Below are 25,098 nucleotides of genomic sequence, written 5' to 3' on the forward strand. Positions count from 1 at the left end.
AGAGCTTCCAGCCTCAGAAATATTCAATCACAGAGAACTGGAACAAAAATGCAAAACAAACTTAGGACTACAAGTCCAACTTAGCTGATAGTAGTCTAGGAGCAGGAACATGCAACAGAAAGGCTTCTGGTAACATTGTTGGCCGGCATAGAAATGACTGAGGAGCAAGGCTAAATAGACAACTCCCACATCCTGATGGAAACAGGTGAACAGAGGAGATGAAGCACATAAGTGCAGTACCACCAGAAACCACCGGGGGAGCCCAGAAACCAAATTCACAACACCCCCCCTTGAGGAGGGGACACCGAACCCACACCAGAGCCCCCAGGCTGATCAGGACGAGCCAAGTGAAAAGCACAAACCAAATCGGCGGCATGGACATCGGAGGCAACAACCCAAGAATTATCCTCCTGGCCATAACCCTTCCACGTGACAAGATACTGAAGCCTCCGCCTCGAAAAACGAGAATCCAAAATTTTCTCAACCACATATTCCAACTCCCCCTCAACCAACACCAGAGCAGGAGGATCAACCGAGGGAACAACGGGCACCACATATCTCCGCAACAAAGATCTATGCAAAACATTATGGATGGCAAAAGAGGCTGGAAGGGCTAAACGAAAAGGCACCGGATTGATAATCTCAGAAATCTTATAAGGACCAATAAACCGAGGCTTGAACTTAGGGGAGGAAACCTTCATAGGAACATGACGAGAAGATAACCAGACTAAATCCCCCACCCGAAGCCGGGGACCAACACACCGACGGCGGTTAGCAAAACGCTGAGCCTTTTCCTGCGACAACGTCAAATTGTCTACCACATGAGTCCAAATCTGCTGTAACCTGTCCACCACAGAATCCACACCAGGACAATCAGAAGGCTCCACCTGCCCTGAAGAAAAACGAGGAGGAAAACCAAAATTACAAAAGAAAGGCGAAACCAAAGTAGCCGAACTAGCCCGATTATTAAGGGCAAACTCGGCCAACGGCAATAAAGCCACCCAATCATCCTGATCAGCAGACACAAAGCATCTCAAATAGGTTTCCAAGGTCTGATTAGCTTGCTCAGTTTGGCCATTTGTCTGAGGATGAAACGCCGAAGAAAAATACAAATCAATGCCCATCCTAGCACAAAAAGCCCGCCAAAACCTAGAAACGAACTGGGAACCTCTGTCAGACACAATATTCTCCGGAATGCCATGCAAACGAACCACATGCTGAACAAACAATGGAAGCAAATCAGAGGAGGAAGGCAATTTAGGCAAAGGTATCAAATGGACCATTTTAGAGAACCGGTCACAAACCACCCAGATAACAGACATCTTCTGGGAAACAGGAAGATCCGAAATAAAATCCATGGAAATGTGCGTCCAGGGCCTCTCAGGGACCGGCAAAGGCAAAAGCAACCCACTAGCGCGGGAACAGCAAGGCTTGGCCCGGGCACAAGTCCCACAGGACTGCACAAAAGAACGCACATCCCGCGACAAGGAAGGCCACCAAAAGGACCTAGCAACCAAATCTCTGGTACCAAAAATCCCAGGATGACCAGCCAACACTGAACAATGAACCTCAGAAATTACCTTACTAGTCCATCTATCAGGAACAAACAGCTTCCCCACTGGACAGCGGTCAGGTTTATCAGCCTGAAATTTCTGAAGCACCCGCCGCAAATCAGGGGAGATGGCAGAAAGAATCACCCCTTCTTTAAGAATGCCAACCGGCTCAAGGACTCCAGGAGAATCAGGCAAAAAGCTCCTGGAGAGGGTATCAGCCTTAACATTCTTAGATCCCGGAAGATACGAGACCACAAAATCAAAACGGGAGAAAAACAGGGACCATCGAGCCTGTCTAGGGCTCAGCCGCTTGGCCGACTCGAGGTAAATCAGATTCTTATGATCGGTCAAGACCACAACGCGGTGCTTGGCTCCCTCAAGCCAATGTCGCCACTCCTCAAATGCCCACTTCATAGCCAACAACTCCCGATTGCCAGCCTCATAATACGCGAAAACTTTCTGGAAAAAAAAGCACACGGCTTCATCAAAGAACCATCAGAATTCCTCTGAGACAAAACGGCCCCTGCCCCAATCTCAGAAGCGTCAACCTCAACCTGAAAAGGAAGAGAAACATCCGGCTGACGCAACACAGGGGCAGAAGTAAATCGGCGTTTAAGCTCCTGAAAGGCCTCAACAGCCGCAGAGGACCAATTCGTCACATCAGCGCCTTTCTTCGTCAAATCAGTCAGGGGTTTAACCACACTGGAAAAGTTGGCAATGAAACGGCGATAAAAATTAGCAAAGCCCAAAAATTTCTGAAGGCTCTTCACCGATGTGGGTTGATTCCAGTCATGAATGGCTTGGACCTTAACAGGATCCATTTCTATAGACGAGGGAGAAAAAATAAAACCCAAAAAAGAGACCTTCTGAACTCCAAATAGGCACTTAGACCCCTTCACAAATAAAGCATTATCACGAAGGATCTGGAATACCATCCTGACCTGCTTCACATGAGACTCCCAATCATCAGAAAAAATCAAAATATCATCCAAATATACAATCATGAATTTATCAAGATAATTGCGGAAAATATCATGCATGAAGGACTGAAATACAGAAGGAGCATTAGAAAGCCCAAAAGGCATCACAAGGTATTCAAAATGGCCTTCGGGCGTATTAATTGCTGTTTTCCATTCATCACCCTGTTTAATATGAACAAGATTATATGCCCCTCGAAGGTCAATCTTAGTAAACCAACTGGCCCCCTTAATCCGAGCAAACAAATCAGAAAGCAAAGGTAAAGGGTATTGGAATTTGACCGTGATCTTATTAAAAAGGCGATAATCAATACAGGGTCTCAAGGAGCCATCCTTCTTGGCAACAAAAAAGAATCCCGCTCCCAATGGTGATGAAGACGGCCGAATATGCCCCTTCTCCAAAGACTCCTTGACATAACTCCGCATGGCGGCATGCTCTGGCACAGACAGATTGAAAAGTCGGCCCTTAGGGAACTTACAGCCAGGAATCAAGTTAATAGCACAATCACAGTCCCTATGTGGAGGAAGGGAACTGGACTTGGGCTCATCAAATACATCCTGGAAATCCGACAAAAACTCAGTGACTTCAGAAGAGGGGGAAGAGGAAATTGACATCAAAGGAACGTCACTATGAACCCCTTGACAACCCCAACTAGTCACAGACATAGATTTCCAATCCAGCACCGGATTATGTTCCTGTAACCATGGAAATCCCAGTACAACAACATCATGCAAGTTATGCAACACCAGAAAATGGCAATCTTCCTGATGTGCTGGAGCCATGCACATGGTCAGCTGAGTCCAATACTGAGGTTTATTCTTGGCCAACGGTGTAGCATCAATGCCCCTCAAAGGAATAGGACTCTGCAAAGACTGCAAGGGAAAACCACAGCGCCTGGCGAATTCCAAGTCCATTAAGTTCAGGGCAGCGCCTGAATCCACAAATGCCATGACAGAAAAGGACGATAATGAGCAAATCAGGGTCACAGATAAGAGAAATTTAGGCTGTACAGTACTGATGGTAACAGACCTAGCGACCCTCTTAGTACGCTTAGGGCAATCAGAAACAACATGAGCAGAATCACCACAGTAAAAACACAGCCCATTCTGACATCTGAATCCCTGCCGCTCTGCTCTAGTCAAAATCCTATCACATTGCATAGGCTCAGGACTCCGCTCAGAGGACACTGCCATATGGTGCACAACTTTGCGCTCGCGCAGGCGCCGATCAATCTGAATGGCTAGAGACATAGATTCGCTCAAACCAGCAGGCGTGGGGAAGCCCACTATAACATCTTTGAGGGCTTCAGAAAGACCCTTTCTGAAAATTGCTGCCAGAGCATCCTCATTCCATTTAGTGAGCACAGACCATTTTCTAAATTCCTGGCAGTATAATTCTGCCGCTTCCTGACCCTGACATAGGGCCAACAAGGTTTTTTCTGCATGATCCACAGAATAAGGTTCGTCATACAATAATCCGAGCGCTTGAAAAAATGCGTCTATATTAAGCAATGCCGGATCCTCTGATTCAAGGGAGAATGCCCAGTCCTGAGGGTCACCACGCAGCAGAGAGATGACAATTTTAACCTGCTGAATGGGATCACCAGAGGAACGGGGTTTCAAAGCAAAAAACAATTTGCAGTTATTTTTAAAGTTCAAAAACTTGGATCTGTCCCCAAAAAACAAATCAGGAGTAGGAATTTTAGGCTCTAAAGCCGGAGTCTGGACAACATAATCTTGGATACTCTGTACCCTTGCAGCAAGTTGATCCACACGAGAAAACAAACCCTGAACATCCATGCAAGCGCCAAAATCCTGAACCACCCAGAGATTAAGAGGAAAAAATAGACAAAACAGACTGCAGAAAAAAAAATGGCTCAGAACTTTTCTTTCCTTCTTTTGAGATGCATTTAATTCATAAGCGGCCAGTTGTACTGTTATGAACTGGTGGTTTAGGAGCAACATGGGACGTGCTCTGGAGAAGGTGGTACCTGTACTGACCGCAGTTCCTGAGCTTAACACAACACTAGAAGTAGCCGTGGGATGTTCCTGTCACTCCCTAGACACCTCGTCACAGCCGGAGGACTAACTACCCCTAGAGATAGAAACAGGAAAGCTATCTTGCCTCAGAGAAAATTCCCAAAGGATAGGCAGCCCCCCACAAATATTGACTGTGAGTGGAGAGGGAAATGACATACGCAGAATGAAACCAGGATGTAGCAAAGGAGGCCAGTCTAGCTAGATAGATAGAACAGGACGGAATACTGTGCGGTCAGTATTAAAAACTAGAAAAATCCACCACAGCGTTTACAAAAATCTCCACACCTGACTAAAGGTGTGGAGGGTAAATCTGCTTCCCAGAGCTTCAGCTTAACTGAATAAATCCATACTGACAAGCTGGATAAGAAAAAACATAGAAAGTGCAGAACGATTAAGTCAACAACAAGTGAACTGCAAAAGAACAAAGCAAGGACTTATCTTTGCTGAACAGGTCAGAATATCAGGGAAATCCAAGCAGAGATGTGAATCCAAGCAGGAACCATTGACAACTGGCACAGGCTGAAGGATAGAACCAGGTTAAATAGCCGAGCCAGTAAGACAATCAGTGGAAGCAGCTGCTGACTGCTAAATCCAAGGAGCAGCAGTACCACTTAAAACCACCGGAGGGAGCCCAAGAGCAGAATTCACAAAAGTGCCACTTACAACCACTGGAGGGAGCCCAAGAGCGGAATTCACAACAGTCTCAGCGGTGTTGGATGTTTTGATGTCCCTGAGGTCATTTACCCTTATGTTTATAGTCTTTTCACCAGGCACTGCTCCTAATAGACAGTTTCCTACTCCACACTGATGAGGGGCAAATACCCGAAAATAGCTGTCTGTGGATGGATACCATGTTTTGGCATAGTTGGTTTTCCTTTATTGAATTCTGCAGTTCCCATGGTTGTTCCTTCCCTGTGAAAGACCTGGCTATTCATTTCTTGCGTTGAGAAACACGTGATGGGGTCTCCGCGGCTTTTCTACATGCATTATCATTATTTGTAACTTTTTACTAAGAATATGTTTTTCTACCTGAAATTTTGTCTGGGTGTTTCCTAATGTTTTTTTTTCCTTACAAGTCATATGATTCATAGATTATGCAATTTAAAGATTCCTTTTAGGGCTTGTGCACACAACCAATTTCTGATCTCGTCTCCTTTTTTAGTTTTCAAGGATAATACTCATACCTCTGATATGCTATGGAGCTTTGCACGCCAGATTTTTCCTCAGACTGAATGGTCCAGAGAAAAAAATGGGAGACTTGGCTGGTTTTGATCCTACTGTCGGATAAAAATCACCATTGCACCTCTAAGGGTCCATGAAAGAGAGTTCCAGTTTTCATGGACTGGCAGAATGGGGAAGGTGAAGGATTATTTGAAACCAAACCAAATTTGTATTGCAATGAATAGTTCCCTCTTGACTTACAGCCAACTTCCGGCAGCAGAATATTTTGCTACAAATAAAGGGGGAATACATGAAGACTGGTGAAGCACCAGGAAAAAACACTGTGTACAGGCACCCTTACACCTCATTCAGTCATAAATCGCAAAGCTTCTCCTGTCTATTACAATGCTAGTCACAGATAGAACTCGGATTGCACACTGATGCTATCTGTGTGCTGTCCATGAATGTTGTGGACCCATAGATTTGTATGAGTGAGTTTTATCCTTGACATGGAGTGAAATCAGATTTTATCACCAACACACAGTCCGCCAAAAAACATGAATGAATAGACCATAGACATTCTAATTTACTGAGGTAATGACTTTTGGGTTTTCATTGGCTGTAAGCCATAATCATCAACATTAACAGAAAGAAGCACTTGAAACAGATCACTCTGTTTGTAGTGACTCTAGATAATATATGAGTTTCACTTTTTGTAATAAAGAACTGTAATAAATTAACTTTTTGATGACATTCTAATTTTGTGAGAAGTACTTGTATATTTCCAGCTGAGTTGGGCAGCACAGCCAGGCTACATGGTGGACAAGCAGGACACGCTCAGCAGGGTGCTTACTCTGGGACTGGGGAAGTGGAACATTATACAACACACTGAACAGGCAGATGCTACATCTCATCTAATCAGTGGCATCAGCGGTAAGTGAATGGAAATTTGCACTGATCTATGCCTGATATAATTTGATAAATATTAGGTTTTCCACATTTGCAGGGATGGACTGGGACTAAATTGAGAGCACATAGGACCATGCCAGCTGTGTCTCCTTCCTCAGATTGAAATCTCTATTAATTAAATGACCCTACAAACAATCACACTGGCGCTCGCCACAAGGTAGATCAGTGACTTAACAAAGAGAGAGAAAATGGTATCAGAAAAAAACGCCCCTAGCTGCTGGGATCAGTAGCAGAATGTCAGGACTCTGAACATTTTGATTACCTTTTGTGCATTACTGCCCTTTTCCAAGATGGCGTCTTTGGTCTCATGTGCACTGTGTCTTTCTGCTATATAACTCCACCCCAGCCTTTAGTCTGCACTAGAGTATTCTGCCTTGCATCCAGCTCCACCCTGGCGACTCCCTGGCTTTGCACCTGCACCTGCTCCTGTGAACCTGTGTGGAGATCCTGCTTCTCAGCTCTGAGTTTCTGCTGCATACATCGGTTTCCAGTAATCCTCCATCTGGCTGCTTGTGTTTGTTTCCATCTGCATTTGCTGCACATGTAAGCTGTTGCTGCTCTGCTTAAACCTGAGACTTTTACCCAGGCCTCCCTGTTTGTGCTAAGATATTACTTGAACTGCCTTATAAGCATATCTATCTGTGTTTGGACTACCAAGGACTTATTTGTGTCAAGTATCCTCAAGAATAATTGTGCTTCATAGACTTTCTGCGTGATTGCACTTTCCTCTGAAGTTTCCTATAGACTGTTAAGCTGCATTTATATTTACACCAAATGTTGTGGACTTGAGTTTCTCTCTGCATCTGTTTGAATCACCGTGTGATAATATAGACTTTACCACTTATAAAACTGTGTCCTGTAGTTGTCTTGTTCCATGCAAAGAGTCTCCTGAGTTATCCCTTATAATCATTACACAGGATAGGTGCCGATCCTACAAATGTATGAAATAATTACCACAATATATGATACTGCGCTTGGGATTTGGTTGTCTATAGATCTACCCACTTACTTCAAGTGCTTCAAGATAAGCTCCTTTTAATATAGGTGTGTTAGTGATACATATACAAAGCGAACATGGTGTTTAAACCATCACCCTGCAGTGTTCCCCAAGTGCTATGGATAATTGCAGTGAATAGCACTTGCCCTAGAGTCTCCGTGAGAGTATGCTTTTATGCCAAGGACTTCAGGGAGTTGGTCCAACTGGTGGATGCTGGACATGCAGGGGTGTTGTGAATTCCGCTCTTGGGCTCCCTCCAGTGGTTGTAAGTGGCACTTTTGTGAGTTCTGCTCTTGGGCTCCCTCCGGTGGTTTTGAGTGGAACTGCTGCTCCTTGGATTTAGCAGTCAGCAGCTGCTTCCACTGATCATCTTTCTGGCACGGCTATTTATCCTGGCTCTATCCTTCAGCCTGGGCCAGTTGTCAATGGTTCCTGGTAGGATTCACAACTCTGCTTGGATTTCCCTGATATTCTGACCAGTTCAGCAAAGATAAGTCCTTGCTTGTTCTTTTGCTGTCCACATATTGTGGACTTAATCATTCAGCTCAAACTGAGTTTTTGTCAGATTCCAGGATGTATTTGATGAGCTCAAGTCCAGTTCCCTTCCTCCACATAGGGACTGTGATTGTACTATTAACTTGATTCCTGGCTGTAAGTTCCCTAAGGGCCGACTTTTCAATCTGTCTGTGCCAGAGCATGCAGCCATGCGGAGTTATGTCAAGGAGTCTTTGGAAAAGGGGAATATTCGGCCGTCTTTGTCACCATTGGGAGCGGGATTCTTTTTTGTTGCCAAGAAGGATGGCTCCTTGAGACCCTGTATTGATTATCGCCTTCTTAATAAGATCACGGTCAAATTCCAATACCCTTTACCTTTGCTTTCTGATTTGTTTGCTCGGATTAAGGGGGCTAGTTGGTTTACTAAGATTGACCTTCGAGGGGCATATAATCTTGTTCGTATTAAACAGGGTGACGAATGGAAAACTGCATTTAATACGCCCGAAGGCCATTTTGAATACCTTGTGATGCCTTTCGGGCTTTCTAATGCTCCTTCTGTATTTCATTCCTTCATGCATGATATTTTCCGCAATTATCTTGATAAATTCATGATTGTGTATTTCGATGATATTTTGATTTTTTCCGATGATTGGGAGTCTCATGTGAAGCAGGTCAGGATGGTATTCCAGATCCTTCGTGATAATGCTTTATTTGTGAAGCGGTCTAAGTGCCTATTTGGAGTTCAGAAGGTCTCTTTTTTGGGTTTTATTTTTTCTCCCTCGTCTATAGAAATGGATCCTGTTAAGGTCCTTGGCATTCATGACTGGATTCAACCCACATTGGTGAAGAGCCTTCAGAAATTTTTGGGCTTTGCTAATTTTTATCGCCATTTCATTGCCAACTTTTCCAGTGTAGTTAAGCCCCTGACCGATTTGACGAAGAAAGGCGCTGATGTGACGAATTGGTCCTCTGCGGCAGTTGAGGCCTTTCAGGAGCTTAAACGCCAATTTACTTCTGCCCCTGTGTTGCGTCAGCCGGATGTTTCTCTTCCTTTTCAGGTTGAGGTTGACGCTTCTGAGATTGGGGCAGGGGCCGTTTTGTCTCAGAGGAATTCTCATGGTTCTTTGATGAAACCGTGAGCCTTTTTTTCCAGAAATGTTTCGCCTGTGGAGCGCAATTATGACATTGGCAATCGGGAGTTGTTGGCTATGAAGTGGGCATTTGAGGAGTGGCGACATTGGCTTGAGGGAGCCAAGCACCGCATTGTGGTCTTGACCGATCATAAGAATCTGATTTACCTCGAGTCGGCCAAGCAGCTGAACCCTAGACAGGCTCGATGGTCCCTGTTTTTCTCCCATTTTGATTTTGTGGTCTCGTATCTTCCGGGATCTAAGAATGTTAAGGCTGATGCCCTCTCTAGGAGTTTTTTGCCTGATTCTCCTGGAGTCCTTGAGCCGGTTGGCATTCTTAAGGAAGGGGTGATTCTTTCTGCCATCTCCCCTGATTTGTGGCGGGTGCTTCAGGAATTTCAGGCTGATAAACCTGACCGCTGTCCAGTGGGGAAGCTGTTTGTTCCTGATAGATGGACTAGTGTCATGGATCCCAATGGCTGGGGATCGCACTGGACAAGCAAAATAACATAAATAACGGACGAGCTCTAGGGTGATGGAACCTGGGCTGACCGCTGCCCTACTCCTGACAAACACAACTAGAAATAGCCAGGGAGCGTGCCTACGTTGATTCTAGACGCCACGCGCCAGCCTAAGAGCTAACTAGCACTGCAGAGGAAATAAAGACCTAGCTTGCCTCCAGAGGAATGAACCCCAAAAGGTATAGTTGCCCCCCACATGTATTGACGGTGAAATGAGAGGAAGGCACGCACATAGAGATGAAAATAGATTTAGCAAAATGAGGCCCGCTATAACTAGAAAGCAGAATGATACAAAAGGGGTCTGAGCGGTCAGCAAAAAACCCTAATCGAAAACCATCCTGAGATTACAAGAACCCATGTGCCAACTCATGGCACATGGGGAGAACCTCAGCCCACTAGAGCTACCAGCTAGCATAGAGTCATAATTAGCAAGCTGGACAAAAAAACCAAACAACTGAAAAACAAAACTTAGCTTATCCTGAGAGATCTGGGAGCAGGTAGTCAGGAACCAAACTGAGCACATCTGAGTACATTGATAGCCGGCAAGGGAATGACAGGAAAGCCAGGTTAAATAGGAAACACCCAGCCTCTGATGGACAGGTGGAAACCAAAGACCGCAACCCACCAAAGTCACCCAGTACCAGCCGTAACCACCAGAGGGAGCCCAAAAACAGAATCCACAACAGACTAGTAAGGTAATTTCTGAGGTTCATTCTTCAGTGTTGGCTGGTCATCCTGGGATTTTTGGTACCAGAGATTTGGTTGCTAGGTCCTTTTGGTGGCCTTCCTTGTCGTGGGATGTGCGTTCTTTTGTGCAGTTCTGTGGGACTTGTGCCCAGGCCAAGCCTTGCTGTTCCCGCGCTAGTGGGTTGCTTTTGCCTTTGCCGGTCCCTGAGAGGCCCTGGACGCATATTTCCATGGATTTTATTTCCTGTTTCCCAGAAGATGTCTGTTATCTGGGTGGTTTGTGACCGGTTCTCTAAAATGGTCCATTTGGTACCTTTGCCTAAATTGCCTTCCTCCTCTGATTTGGTTCCATTGTTTTTTCAGCATGTGGTTCGTTTGCATGGCATTCCGGAGAATATTGTGTCTGACAGAGGTTCCCAGTTTGTTTCTAGGTTTTGGCGGGCCTTTTGTGCTAGGATGGGCATTGATTTGTCTTTTTCTTCGGCGTTCCATCCTCAGACAAATGGCCAAACTGAGCGAACTAATCAGACCTTGGAAACCTATTTGAGATGCTTTGTGTCTGCTGATCAGGATGATTGGGTGGCTTTCTTGCCGTTGGCCGAGTTTGCCCTTAATAATCGGGCTAGTTCGGCTACTTTGGTTTCGCCTTTCTTTTGTAATTGTGGTTTTCATCCTCATTTTTCTTCGGGGCAGGTTGAGCCTTCTGATTGTCCTGGTGTGGATTCTGTGGTGGACAGGTTACAGCAGATTTGGACTCATGTGGTAGACAATTTGACGTTGTCTCAGGAAAAGGCTCAATGTTTTGCTAACCGCCGTCGGTGTCTTGGTCCCCGGCTTTGGGTGGGGGATTTAGTCTGGTTATCTTCTCGTCATGTTCCTATGAAGGTTTCTTCCCCTAAGTTCAAGCCTCGGTTTATTGGTCCTTATAAGATTTCAGAGATTATCAATCCGGTGTCTTTTCGTTTGGCCCTTCCAGCCTCTTTTGCCATCCATAATGTTTTCCATAGATCTTTGTTGTGGAGATATGTGGTGCCCGTTGTTCCCTCGGTTGATCCTCCTGCCCCGGTGTTGGTTGAGTGGGAGTTGGAATATTTGGTGGAGAAAATTTTGGATTCTCATTTTTCGAGGCGGAGGCTTCAGTATCTTGTCAAGTGGAAGGGTTATGGCCAGGAGGATAATTCTTTGGTTGTTGCCTCCGATGTCCATGCCGCCGATTTGGTTCGTGCCTTTCACTTGGCTCACCCTGATCGGCCTGGGGGCTCTGGTGAGGGTTCGGTGACCCCTCCTCAAGGGGGAGGTACTGTTGTGAATTCTGCTCTTTGGCTCCCTCCGGTGGTTTTGAGTAGAACTGCTGCTCCTTGGATTTAGCAGTCAGCAGCTGCTTCCACTGATTGTCTTTCTGGCTCGGCTATTTATCCTGGCTCTATCCTTCAGCCTGGGCCAGTTGTCAATGGTTCCTGGTTGGATTCACATCTCTGCTTGGATTTCCCTGATATTCTGACCAGTTCAGCAAAGATAAGTCCTTGCTTGTTCTTTTGCTGTCCACATATTGTGGACTTAATCGTTCTGCACTTTCTATTTTTTTTCTTGTCCAGCTTGTCAATATGGATTTATTCAGTTAAGCTGGAAGCTCTGGGAAGCAGATTTACCCTCCACACCTTTATTCAGGTGTGGAGATTTTTGTAAACTCTGTGGTGGATTTTTCTAGTTTTTTTATACTGACCGCACAGTATTCTGTCCTGTTCTATCTATCTAGCTGGACTGGCCTCCTTTGCTACATTCTGATTTCATTCTGCGTATGTCATTTCCCTCTCCACTCACAGTCAATATTTGTGGGGGGCTGCCTTTCCTTTGGGGATTTTCTCTGAGGCAAGATAGCTTTCCTGTTTCCATCTTTAGGAGTAGTTAGTCCTCCGGCTGTGACGAGGTGTCTATGGAGTGACAGGAACATCCCACGGCTACTTCTAGTGTTGTGATAAGCTCAGGAACTGCGGTTAGTACAGGTACCACCTCCTCCAGAGCTCGTCCCATGTTGCTCCTAAACCACCAGTTCATAACACAGGGGATCACGTAGGACTTACTGCTTGCTAATGCTAGTGCGGGAGCGGGGAGTGCGCCACAGCTGTTCGATAACATGGGAGCCTCAGCCAAAGGAGTCCCTAGTTACAGCTGGAGGAAATGGCTGCCAGCACCTGCTCGCGCATGCCTGAATGTGACGTCACCCAGCTACAGAGCAGCGTTTGGACCAATATAGGTGGGTAATCAATGCGTTCCGAAGGTAAACGACCTTCTTCATCAGGGTTAATGCCCGTCACTCCATCTGATCCATATATACCTTCTGATAGCGCTACTAATCCAGCCCTTACCCCGCCCTACTTAGCCCTGGTATTCAGTCCACATATCTCTATATGTGCTGCGGCAGCCAATGCCGTACTCTCAATTTATTCACTGCATGCTTAGTTTGCACAAACTGACTTTAAAAATTCATATGCCTACTTAGTAATATATAAATATATTTTTTGCCATATCTGTAAAATATACTTAATGTGATAAAAACCAAACTTTATTATTTCTTAAATACTTTAAAAAGATTGTGTGTATGTGTGACCCCATGTGTGCGCGAGTCCACACATACAGTATACACACACACCCGCCGTTGATTAGTTTAAAAACGTGAGCCTATCCTCCCATTCGCCTAAATTAATTTACAATTCAGGGAAGGACTAAAAAAACTACACCAAGGTACTCTGTGCAACCCTATACACGGTGTAACCTGAAAAGGGGAATTACAATTATAAAAAACCTCAAGAGTAATGTACCATAAAAGAAAAGAATAAAAATCATATCACTTAAAAGGATTTAATTATAGGTTGTTTTTTTTCAATTTTTAGATACTTTTAAAGGTTTTTTATAAAAATTTTGTTAAGATTACCCATCTTATGAGAACCCTTTATGCACATCGAGAGCATACATATACATATAGTATATCTTCAACACATCTTTACAGGGCATATAGTTCCAGTTCATGGTTTAAACCTCTTGGGGCTAGACAATCCAATAGGAATATCCACTGTGATTCAATTCTGGACATCTGCTTTAGAAAATCTCCTCCCCTTGGGTTAGGTCAAACTTTCTGAATACCACAGAACGTTACGCCCTTAATTGTCTTCCCATGCCTCTCCGTGAAGTGTCGCGATAGAGGATGTCCCATGTACCCTTTTTGGATATTGGTTAAATGTTCTTTGATCCGCACCATAAGCTTTCTCTTAGTCCAGCCTACATATATTGTATGTATTTTCTTACATGGGCATTGGATGATATAAATGACCCCCATAGAAAAACAGGAGATACTATCCATAATAACAAATTCCTTTGTATCGCTGGAGTCCCTAAACCCCAACTGTTGCATCTTTTTGATAGACGTGTTGATACAGCAGAAGCATCCCCCATATGGTATGAAACCCATGTTTAAATTAGAAGAGGTCCTGACAGTGGACTCAAGTTTGTTTAGGGCCAATTCGGTTGTTGGGGCCAGGAGGTTACCCAATGTTTGGGCCTTCCTAAACACAAACTTGGGGTGAGATGGTAAATGCTCTCCTATCAACTTATCCCTTTGTAGGATGGACCAATATTTATGGATGATACCTTGGAATTGTTTATGCCCTGCATGGTACTGTGTTATAATAGGTAGTTGATTAATTTGTTCGGGGATATTTAGGGTCTTCTTAATGTTCGTCTTTGTCCCATGCATTAGGGTACTCCTTGGTATCCCCCTCACTTCACTTTTAGCTTGCTCAAGCATAGGACGTGTGTATCCCTTCTCCAGAAATTGTTGTGTCAGATATTCTGATTCATTCTCAAAATCCTTTATGTTAGTGCAATTGCGACGAACTCTGGTGAATAGACCCTTCGGAATATTAGTGAGCCACACAGGTAAATGGCAACTCATTATATGAATATAACTGTTGGAATCTACTTCCTTTCGGTAGCATTTGGTGTGTAGCTGGCCCTTCTCAGCATAAATGTTGAGATCCAAAAAGTTAATGTCATTTGTACTGATGGTAGGTGTGAATTCAAGGCCGAAATCATTACTATTTAAGTTGAAGATAAATGCATTCAATTCGATTCGTGAGCCATCCCAGATAATTATTATATCATCAATGAACCTTCGCCACAACACCAGACTTTTGTGTAGATGTCCATTCTTATAGATGTGGGACTCCTCCCACTTAGCCACATATAAATTAGCAAAACTAGGAGCGAAACGTGTCCCCATCGCAGTCCCCCATGTCTGCAGGAAAAATGTATCCTCATACATGAAGTAATTGTGTTGTGTGATGAAGGTAATACATTCCTGAATTAACTGGATTTGGTCACCCCTGTACCCTCACAATTTATGGAGAAAATACCCTGCGGCTTGACACCCTCTTTCTTGATTAATCACAGCATACAGGGACTTAATGTCCAAGGTTGCCAAAATATAGTGTGGGTTCCAGTCTCCTGTTTCTAGGACCTGCAGAACATGGCCTGTATATTTTAGATATGCTGGGAGTAGGGGTATACACTTTTGCAAGTGGGTATCCACATACCGGGATAGATTGGCTGTAAGACTGTTGATACCGGAGCTGATTGGTCTCCCTGGTGGATTTGTTATGCTTTTATGGAGCTTTGGTATGTGGTAGAAGACTGCTATGCTAGGGTTATAGTTAGATATAAACTGATATTCTTTCTTGCTTAAAATCCCGATAGAATTCCCTTTCGTAGATAAAATATTTAATTTCCTTACGTAGTGTGAGGTCGGGTCACTTATCAGTTTTTTATATGTGATCCTATCACCTAAAAGATTTTCTGCTTCCCTGTCTGCCGGGCGAACAATTATATCATTATTTATTTGTAACCTTCTTAGAGATTCTCTTTCCTGATGATTAAGATTTTGAGAGACCTTTGTGAATCATTTCTTTTGCTGTAATTTTCTAATGTCCGCAGTGACCATTGTGTCAAAGGTGTGAAATGCATTTGAATAGTCCTGCAAAGGGTTGAATACAGAGCGATTGGCCAATGTTGTATGAACATACTTGGGTGTTTCCTGAATATTGTTCCTTATTATAAGTTGTTCTTTTTTCATGAAGTACTTCTTCAATGCTAAGTTGCACAGGTATTTGTTGATACTAATGTACGGGTTGAATGGTTTAGCAGTAATGGTGGGAGCAAACTTCATTCCTTTCTGTAATAGGGCAACCTCACTGTTTGTTAGTTGGTATGCACTTGTTATATATTTTCTGGGCATTATTAGATATATTAGTTATTTTCCTTTTGGAGAGTTGCCTTCCCCTCTTACCTCTCATTGTTTTGTGTTTCTTACCCAGAAAAAATCCTGGTTCATTGATGAATGGGTGATCGAATTCCCTGTTTTTTTCTGCATTATGGCAAACGCTTTCTTACTAATTGTTTTTTTGTTATTATTATTACTACTATTCTTATTGCGTCCCACATTACCAACCGGTTTCCGTGTACATGAAGCCAGGTTAGTGCTTCTAGTCAGGAGAGATCCCTTGTTCGATTTCTGGCCCTCCGTTGCTTTTGGAACTTTACTGGGGGCTGCACGTGATTGAATAGTACTAGAGCACATAGGTGTTTCACCCCTCTGGCCATCCTCCCCATAGACTGCAAGGGGAGAGAATCTGTTACTGGTATGAATGGGTCTGGTGGTCCGCATGTCTAATTCCACTTGGGGACTGGGGTCCATGTATGATGGAGTATTTGGATACAGTGAGATCTGTAGGGTCTTATCCAAGTTGTTCTGGTCAGGAGAGTTGACATCCCCCCTGGGTTCCTGGGTTCGGGGAATATGTTGTTGTGGGGAAGTCCCTTCTCCGCACTGGTGTATATTGAGTTAAGTTGGAGTTGGCGTATGTGGAAAAATCCACTGATATGTCTAATTTTTATCGAATTATATTCGTCTAGAACTACCAACTCACTCGATTCAAGTTGCTGGCTAATGGATATGTCGGTTCTGGTATTTGGGGCAGGACAATTCATATATATTTGCTCGGGAATCTGATCCCGCTGAAATTTTCTAACTTTTTTATCTATAATATATTTTTCTTTCTTCCTTAAGGTGCCGTCACATTAAGCGACGCTGCAGCGATATAGACAACGAGCCGATCGCTGCAGCGTCGCTGTTTAGGTCGCTAGGAGATGTCAGACACCGGCAACAGCAGAACGATGCAGGAGCGATTCAGTGACGTACTTATCGTTCTCGCTGGTTGTTCACTCCAGTTCGCTCCATGAAGAAACATTGCAGGCATCATTGCTTTTGCTGTCAAACACGACGATACACGCTGATCTGACGACCAAATAAAGTTCTGGACTTCTAGCTCCGACCAGCGATATCACAGCGGGATCCAGATCGCTGCTGCGTGTCAAACACAACGAGATCGCTATCCAGGACGCTGCAACGTCACGGATCGTTGTCGTTCTCGTTGGAAAGTTGTTTAGTGTGAAGGTACCTTTAGTCTATGTAGGATACTATCTGCTAATTCCTGAATTTCATTAGTAGTATTATAAGTTTTTAATTGTGAAAAAATGTTAGTAATTTGACCATTAGTCTTCTTCAAATTAAGCAAACGCTTGTCAATAATAAATTGTAGTGCTTTGAGAGAAAAATTCTCAAACATATTTTCCCACTCTTGTTTGATAGAGGGGTCCCCAAAATCTCCTGAAAGAGTTTTATGAATGATTAAACCTTTATGGATAATCCGGGATTGTAGATACTTCTCCATAGAAGCTACTTCCCACATATCTCTCATCTCTGTAAATAACAATTTTTCCAAGGGTTTTAAAAGATTTATAGCCCTAGCTGATTTAGGCAGGGCAGGGGTATTAGTACAAAAACGTTCCTTAATAAAGAGTAATCGAAAGTCCATATCTTCAGATAATGCGTTCACCGCCATTATGGGGCTGCCGACTGTGTGGAGGCACAAAAATACAGATACAGACAATACAAACAATCACACTGGCGCTTGCCATAAGGTGGATCGATGACTTAACAAAGAGAGAGAAAATGGTATCAGAAAAAAACACCCCTAGCTCCTGGGATCAGTAGCAGGATATGTGCCGATCCTGTAAATGTATGAAATAATTACCACAATATATGATACCGCGCTTGGGGTTCGGTTGTCTATAGATCTACCCACTTGCTTCAAGTGCTTCACGGGAAGCTCCTTTTAATATAGGTGTGTTAGTGATACATAGCACTTGGGGAACACTGCAGGGTGATGGTTAAAACGCCATGTTCCCTTTGTATATGTATCACTATCACACCTATATTAAAAGGAGCTTCCCTTGAAGCACTTGAAGTAAGTGGGTAGATCTATAGACAACCGAACCCCAAGTGCGGTATCATATATTGTGGTAATTATTTAATTAAATGACCCTATTTAAATCAATTTTCCAGATACAGATTTTATAAAGGATAAAAAAAGAAGCGCTCCATAGAGTATTAAAAGAAAAATTCTGCATTTTAGCATAAATAAAAACAATTAAAAATGTTGCTTGTAGGGAATGCCTCAATAAAGTGGACACCAAGTAAACCTGACCATACGACAAAAATAACATGAACCACATAAGTGAAATGAGATAATAAATAGAGAGATAATATATACAGTATATATTTATATGTTATTAAGTCATATAACTCCCCTTCATAATAAACATAATAAAGCATGCTTGTTTTATTACCTTATATACTCGTGTATAAGCCGAGGCACCTAATTTTCGCCACAAAAAAATGGGAAAACTTATTGACTTATTGACTCACAAATAAGCCGGGTATGCATTGTCCCCTCATCCCCATCCTTGTATGCATGACTCTTATCCCCATCCTTGTATGCATGCCTCCTTATACCCATCCTTGCATGCATGGCTCCTTATCACTATCCTTGCATGCGTGGTTCATCATCGCTATCCTTGCATGCAAGGCCCCCATGAGAAAAGAACAAAAAAAACTATCTTACTTTCCATCCCTGCGCGCCCTCGCTGTATCTCGTTCCGGTGTCAGCAGCTCTTCTGGCCGAGCAATCACGTGTCCCCGCTTATTAAGGGAATGAATATTCACCTCTCTCCATGCCTATGGGAGTGGAGGTGAATATTCATTACCTTAATGAGCGGGCTCCCGTGATAGCCCGGCAGCTGCTGGAAGCTGGCGGCTGCAGCTGTAACTGAGCGCGCTATAAGAGAAATGAACATTCATTGCCAGTACAGTGAATATTCATTTCTCTTTAGCAGTGGGCAGAGTTACAGCCGCAGCTGAGGGCTCCTGCCTCATGTGACTCTCTGAGCTATCGCTTCCCCTCCCCCGCCATCTTCTGGAAAAATGACTCATGTATAAGCCAAGGAGGGCATTTTCAGCAAAAAAAAATTTAAACGAGCAATCCCTGGGGCCGAGGGCCAACCCCCAGGAGTAAGACGTTCAGGCCCTCACAGTTGGTGAGACAAGTACGTGGGAGGATGGCCGATCCTGCCCGTCATGATTGATGGGATCCCGATGAACACTTTACTGGACACCGGCTCCCAGGTGACGACTATGCCATACATTCTTTACAAACGGTACTGGGCTGACTCTGATATTACCCGTGGCCCAGATAATGATCTGACAATAGTCACCAGCAATGGTCAGCCTATGCCACAAGTAGGGTATAAAGAGGTGACGATTAAGATTTGGCTGAGTAGAATGGCAGTCGCAAGGTTTGATTACAGTTGATATTGACAAACGAGAATTCTATCCAATGATTACTTTAGGTACTAATATAATAGAATTTTGTCTTGCAGAAATTATTTTTTGTTGCGACAGGTAGCCGAGACCGCCAGTTCCAGTCAGCAATGAGTCCTGCAAATGGAGATCAAAGCAATGATGCCAAGACAACAGGTGGTGTTGTCTGGTGGAGAAGTCAGCAGTGTCAGAGTGAGTGATCAGTTCCCCATTGCACTACCCCCAAGGAGTGAAATGTTAATTTGGTGTCGGGCAGCCATAGGCCTAAGGGGACAAGATTACCTGGCCCTGGTAGAACCAGTGTACTCTGATAGTAGGCCATCTGTCCTGACAGCCAGGGGGGTAGTCGATGTCCGCAAGGGGAGAGTACCGATATGCATCCTGAATTGTGGGGGAAAAGAGGTCTATTTACCCTGATATGCCACCCTTGCTAAGCTGTTCACTGTAAGTAACAATGCAGTAGAGACAGCAGAACCCTTGCTTCCTTCTGACCAGGTGGCGGACAATGGCTCTGAGGGGCAGCTTGAGGATTAGCGTCAACAACTACACGTAGGCATTGACTTTACTGCCTTGCACCAAAAGTATGGGGCTTACCAGGTGGCTCGAGAGTATGAGCATCCTCTAGACTTTGGGCAGGTAAAAGGGGTCCAACACCATATCCCCACTGGAGATCATCAGCCCTTTAAAGAAAAGTACCGGCCTGTACCCCCAGCACACTATCAACGTGCCAAGACTATGTCATGGGAGATGAAGGAGTCAGGGGTGATCAGAGACAGTTGTAGACCCTGGGCATCTCTATTAGTCCTTGTTAGAAAGAAAGATGGTACAATGAGGATGTGTGTTGACTACAGGCAGATTAACTGCATTACACATAAGGATGCCTACCCATTACCCAAAATTGAGGAAACATTAGCTGCACTGAAATCCGCTATCTTTCCACCTTAGATCTCACCAGTGGGTACTGGCTGGTTCCCGTGGCAGAGGCGGATAAAGAGAAGACTGCCTTGACAACAACCATGGGCTTAAGCGAGTTCAACGACATGCCATTCGGGCTTTGTAACGCATCGGGGACATTCCAGAGGATGATGGAGTGTTGACTCGAGCACAGAAACTTTGAAACTGTTCTGTTGTACCTGGATGATGTAATCGCCTTCTCCAAGACCTATGAATACTACTTGAAGAATCTGGCCAAAGTGTTTGAAGCCCTATCCTTTTTTGGCCTGAAAGTAAAGCCATCCAAGTGGCACCTGTTGAAGCTCAAGGTGCAGTACCTAGGCCACAGTGTTACAACTCTACTGGCATCACTGCATGGCCTCCCATTCCTCACACACCATCTTACTCACTGCTCCAGGTCATGTTGTGATTTCTGTCTGCTGCTGGCTCCATGTTCTGTGCCTCTTGTTTCTGCCTGCTCTCTGCATGCTTCCTGGCTGTGTGCATAGGGGGCGGCACCAGAACTCTCTGGTTCTTATGGAATCAGGGTGCTCCTGTCTAATGTGTTCCTGACCAATTTCCAAGAGGCCTCTAGTATTTAGGGCAGCTCCGCCCTGTGGAACTCACCTGTGCAATGTGTTAGCTCAGTTAGTGTCTTGCTACTGAGCTGCCAGGTCTTGCTCTGTGTTCCTCCTTCTTTGGAGGCTCTACTTCTAGATTTGCTTGGTACTTCTCTGTCTGCCTTCCAGGAGGTTGTATATCCTGGTTTCTGTGTCTTTGTTCTAGCCTTGCTTTGTACCTGTGTGTTCTCTGGTCCCTTTGACATTGGTCTTGCACCTTGTCTTGCACCGTTACCTTGTCTGAACTTTGTCCTACCTCTGTCTGGTAGTCTCCTTGTCTGTGGTTTCTGTCCCTGCTGTGTCTTTCCTTGTGTTCTCTCTGAACCACTTTTCTGACTCTGCTCTGCACTCCTGCGGTTCTGCTCCTCTCCGCATACCTTGCGGTTCCGCTCTGCTTAGCTCTTACTGCTGCAGAACCTCTTGCTTGCAGCTCCTCTCCGCATACATTACGGTTCTGTTCTGCTTATCTCCTGCTGCTGCAGAACCTCTTGCTGCAGCCCTTCTCCGCATGCCTTGCAGTTCCGCTCTGCTTTGCTCCTGCTGCTGCAGAACCTCTTGCTGCAGCCCCTCTCCGCATACCTTGTGGTTCCGCTTTGTTTAGCTCCTGCTGCTGAAGAACCTCTCGCTGTAGCTCCTCTCCGCAAACCTTGCAATTCCGCTCTGCTTAGCTCCTGCTGCTGCGGAACCTCTTGGTGAAGCTCCTCTCAGCATACCTTGTGGTTCCGCTTTTCTTTGCTCCTGCTGCTGCAGTACCTCTTGCTGCTCTAGAGCCCTTTTCCGCAGCCTTGCGGTTCTCCTCCTGTGTAAACAGGTTCAAACCTGTTCCGTCATACTCTACTTCTTCCCGTCAGTACCTGTAGCTGCACCTCCTATGTGAACAGGTCCAAATCTGTTCCATCATACCCCACTCTCTCCTGTTTGTTCCAGTACTAACATCCGCTGTGTGAACAGGTCTCTACCTGTTCCTTCATACACCACGCCTGCCCTGTCTCTGCCATGCCTGCCTGCCCTGTGTCTCAGCTGTACCTGCCTGCCCCATGCCTCAGCCATGCCTGCCTGCCCTGTGTCTCAGCCATGCCTGCCTGCCCTGTGTCTCAGCCATGCCTGCCTGCCCTGTGTCTCAGCCATGCCTGCCTGCCCTGTGTCTCAGCCGTGCATACCACCTGCCAGAGTACTAGTCATGTCACCAGTCCCTCTGCTACTCGTACCTTTCCTAGTGTGCCATTTCCCCAAGTGGGATCAGCAGCCAAAGCCAGACACCACCCTGGAGTGGCACCTGGCAGCTTCCTGCCGGACAAGCCTTAACCTCACCATCAGAGGCTCCAGTGAAAACCAAGGCAGCTGTCCTAGTCACGCCCCTTCCAGAGTAGTTTGGTTTGTGGCACAGTGGGGCCACAACCCCCTGGCTCACGCCCACCAGTCAGGGCATAAGCTTGACACACAGAAGGCGTGGCACCAGACCCTGACAAAGTCACCATTATCAGGGACTGGCCAAAACCCAACACCATTCCTGAAGTACGGAAGTTCCTCGGGTTGGTAGGCTTCTACCGAAGATTCATCAAGGACTTCACCAAGATAGCTGCACCCCTGCAAGACCTGCTAGTGGGCCAATCCAAGAAGGTCAAGAACAAGAATTCTCCATTCCAGTGGAACAGCAGGCTAGAAGAATCCTTCACCCTGTTGCAGTTAGCTCTCATGGGAGATGAAGTCCTGGCCTATCCTGACTAAGACCAACCATTCATACTTTACACTGAAGCCAGCAATGTGGGATTGGGAGCATTGCTGTCACAAGTGCAGAAAGGCAGAGAGTGATTGCCTATGCCAGCAGGAAGCTTTGTCCCACTGAGAACACCGACAACTATAGCTCCTTCAAGTTGGAGTTTCTCGCCATAGTCAGGGCTGTGACCGAGCGATTCAAACACTACCTGACTTCAGCAAAGTTTACCGTTTTCATGGACAATAATCCACTGACTCACTTGGAGACCGCAAGGCTAGGTGCACTGGAGCAGCGATGGATGGCCCGGCTGTCCAACTATGAGTTTACCTTCAAGTACCGAGCAGGACATAAGAACACTAATGTTGATGCGTTGTCCAGGATGCTCAATTTACCAGACGAGGGAGAAGACCTGGAAGAGCTAGAAGAAATCGAGATACTAACCTTCCACCGCCCTGAGGCGGCCCAGTGATCCCATTGTGTGAGGAACAAGAGCTATTTTATGCAAGAGGCCACACTTAACCCATGGATGGGCAGAGACGCTGGATAGCGACCTGGCAGTCCGCCTAGTAAAGGAGTTGCTGACACAAGCTGATTCGCACCCTGGTTTAATGCTCCATAAGAGACCCAACAATTGTGGAAAGAGAAGGGCAAGCTGTTCATCTATGAAGGAAAGCTGTGTCGGAGGAACATCAACTCATGCACACATGAACTGGTCTGGCAAGTGGTAGCCCCAAAGCACCATGTGCCAATGGTCTTATAGGCGTACCACGATGGAGCAGGACACTTCAGGTGAAAGCTGGAGGTCCTACTTCATGAGAGATTCTACTGGATTGGCATAAGAAGAGCCATCGAGAAGTGGTGCCGAGAGTGTGGCCCATGCAATCTGTGCTGGAAAGACCGCAACAGCCAGCGAGCCCCATTACAGCCAATAATCACCAAACAACCACTTGAAGTGGTAGCCTTGAACCATGTGAAGCTGGCTCCAAGCCAGTCAGGCTATGTCTATGCCCTCACCATACTGGACCATAACTCCAGGTTCCTGGTAGTCGTGCCTGTTAAAGACCAAACAGCAAAGATGGCAGCCAAAGCGTTCCAAGAACACTTTTGTCAACCGCACGGTTACCCTGAACAAGTGCTCACCAATCAAGGTCCAGCCTTCAAAGCAAAAGTGTTCCAGCAGCTCTGTAACTTGTACAGTTGCAAGAAAATCAGGACAATGCCGTACCATGTGCAGACAAATGTCATGTGTGAGAAAATGAACCAGGTGGTAATTGACCTGTTGAAGACCTTGCCCCTGGAAGAGAGAAACTGGTGGCCAGAGAAGTTGCCGGACTTGGTAGACCTATGCAACCATATCCCGGTAAACTCCACCAGCTGCACTCCGGCCTACCTGATGAGAGTGAGACCTGGCAAGTTACCCATTGACTTGGACATGGGAGTGTTAACACCTGAGATGACATCACCAGATGCAGACTGGGATACAGAGTCTAAACAAAATAAAATCAAAACCGCACCCTTTTATATATAGATTGAAGGTCTCAGCGGACACAAGGGCGCACGTCCAAAACCAGGGAGCCCATCCCGGACAGTATCAAGACCACAAAAAACAAAGAGACAGCGCCACAATGGATGGTGAAAAAATAGGAGCTTACATTTATTCTGCCTCCTGTAGCAACGCTTCGGTCAACAGACCTTTATCAAGCTTAATAACTAAAATCTCAATGTGTTAAAAATGTAAATAAGTTAATAATATGTATAATTGCAACCGTTAAGCATAAGCGTCTACAGAGACTTGCTGTATGAACTTTTAAAAATTTTCATAATAACCTGTTGAAGGACAATTGGGCCACAGGACTAAGTTTCATCAGGACCTTCATTGTATATAGTTCCCCGACCTGACGTAAATATAAACCATCAGCGCAGCTGAAAAGCCAGAAAAAGTCAGGTCTAGAGTCCCGTAGCCACGCCTGGTACGAAGCAAAGGTGAATTGGGGCGGTTCCCACCGAAGAAACTCAAAAGTCCGTAGGGTAACACAAATGGACCAGTGTTGCCCTCAGGAACTTAATTGGCAAATCGTTATCATTTTCAAGGCCTTTGTAATTTTTATCTTTTTGATATCTTGTAATAGTTCTAAATGTTCACCTGTTAATACATTGTTCTGTTTCCTCAGTCCGGGAGTGCTGAACTTCACTAGGGGGGAATATGGCACCCCAGGAGTCCGGTTGCCACAGTGGCATTGCCTTCCTTGGGGGGGGTGATGCCATGCCTGGAAGCAAGAGGGATCCCGTTAGCAGGTAATACAGTCAGCATGCAACACCTTTCCTGACTCCAGACCAGGAGGGGGAGCTCTAACCCGGTTTTCAGGGGAACTTCCCTATAAGTTGTGGTCTGGAGGCGGGGTTATTTAGTGTGAGTCAGAGAGCAGACAGTGATGGAAGAAGATGCAAGAAGTGAGGAGAATCTGTGGGATAGGAGCTGCAACTGAGCTCACCCCAGGACTGAGCACCGAAGATTGGACACCGGAGTC

The sequence above is a fragment of the Ranitomeya variabilis genome, chromosome 6 (assembly GCF_051348905.1).
Source record: "Ranitomeya variabilis isolate aRanVar5 chromosome 6, aRanVar5.hap1, whole genome shotgun sequence".
NCBI lineage: Eukaryota > Metazoa > Chordata > Amphibia > Anura > Dendrobatidae > Ranitomeya > Ranitomeya variabilis.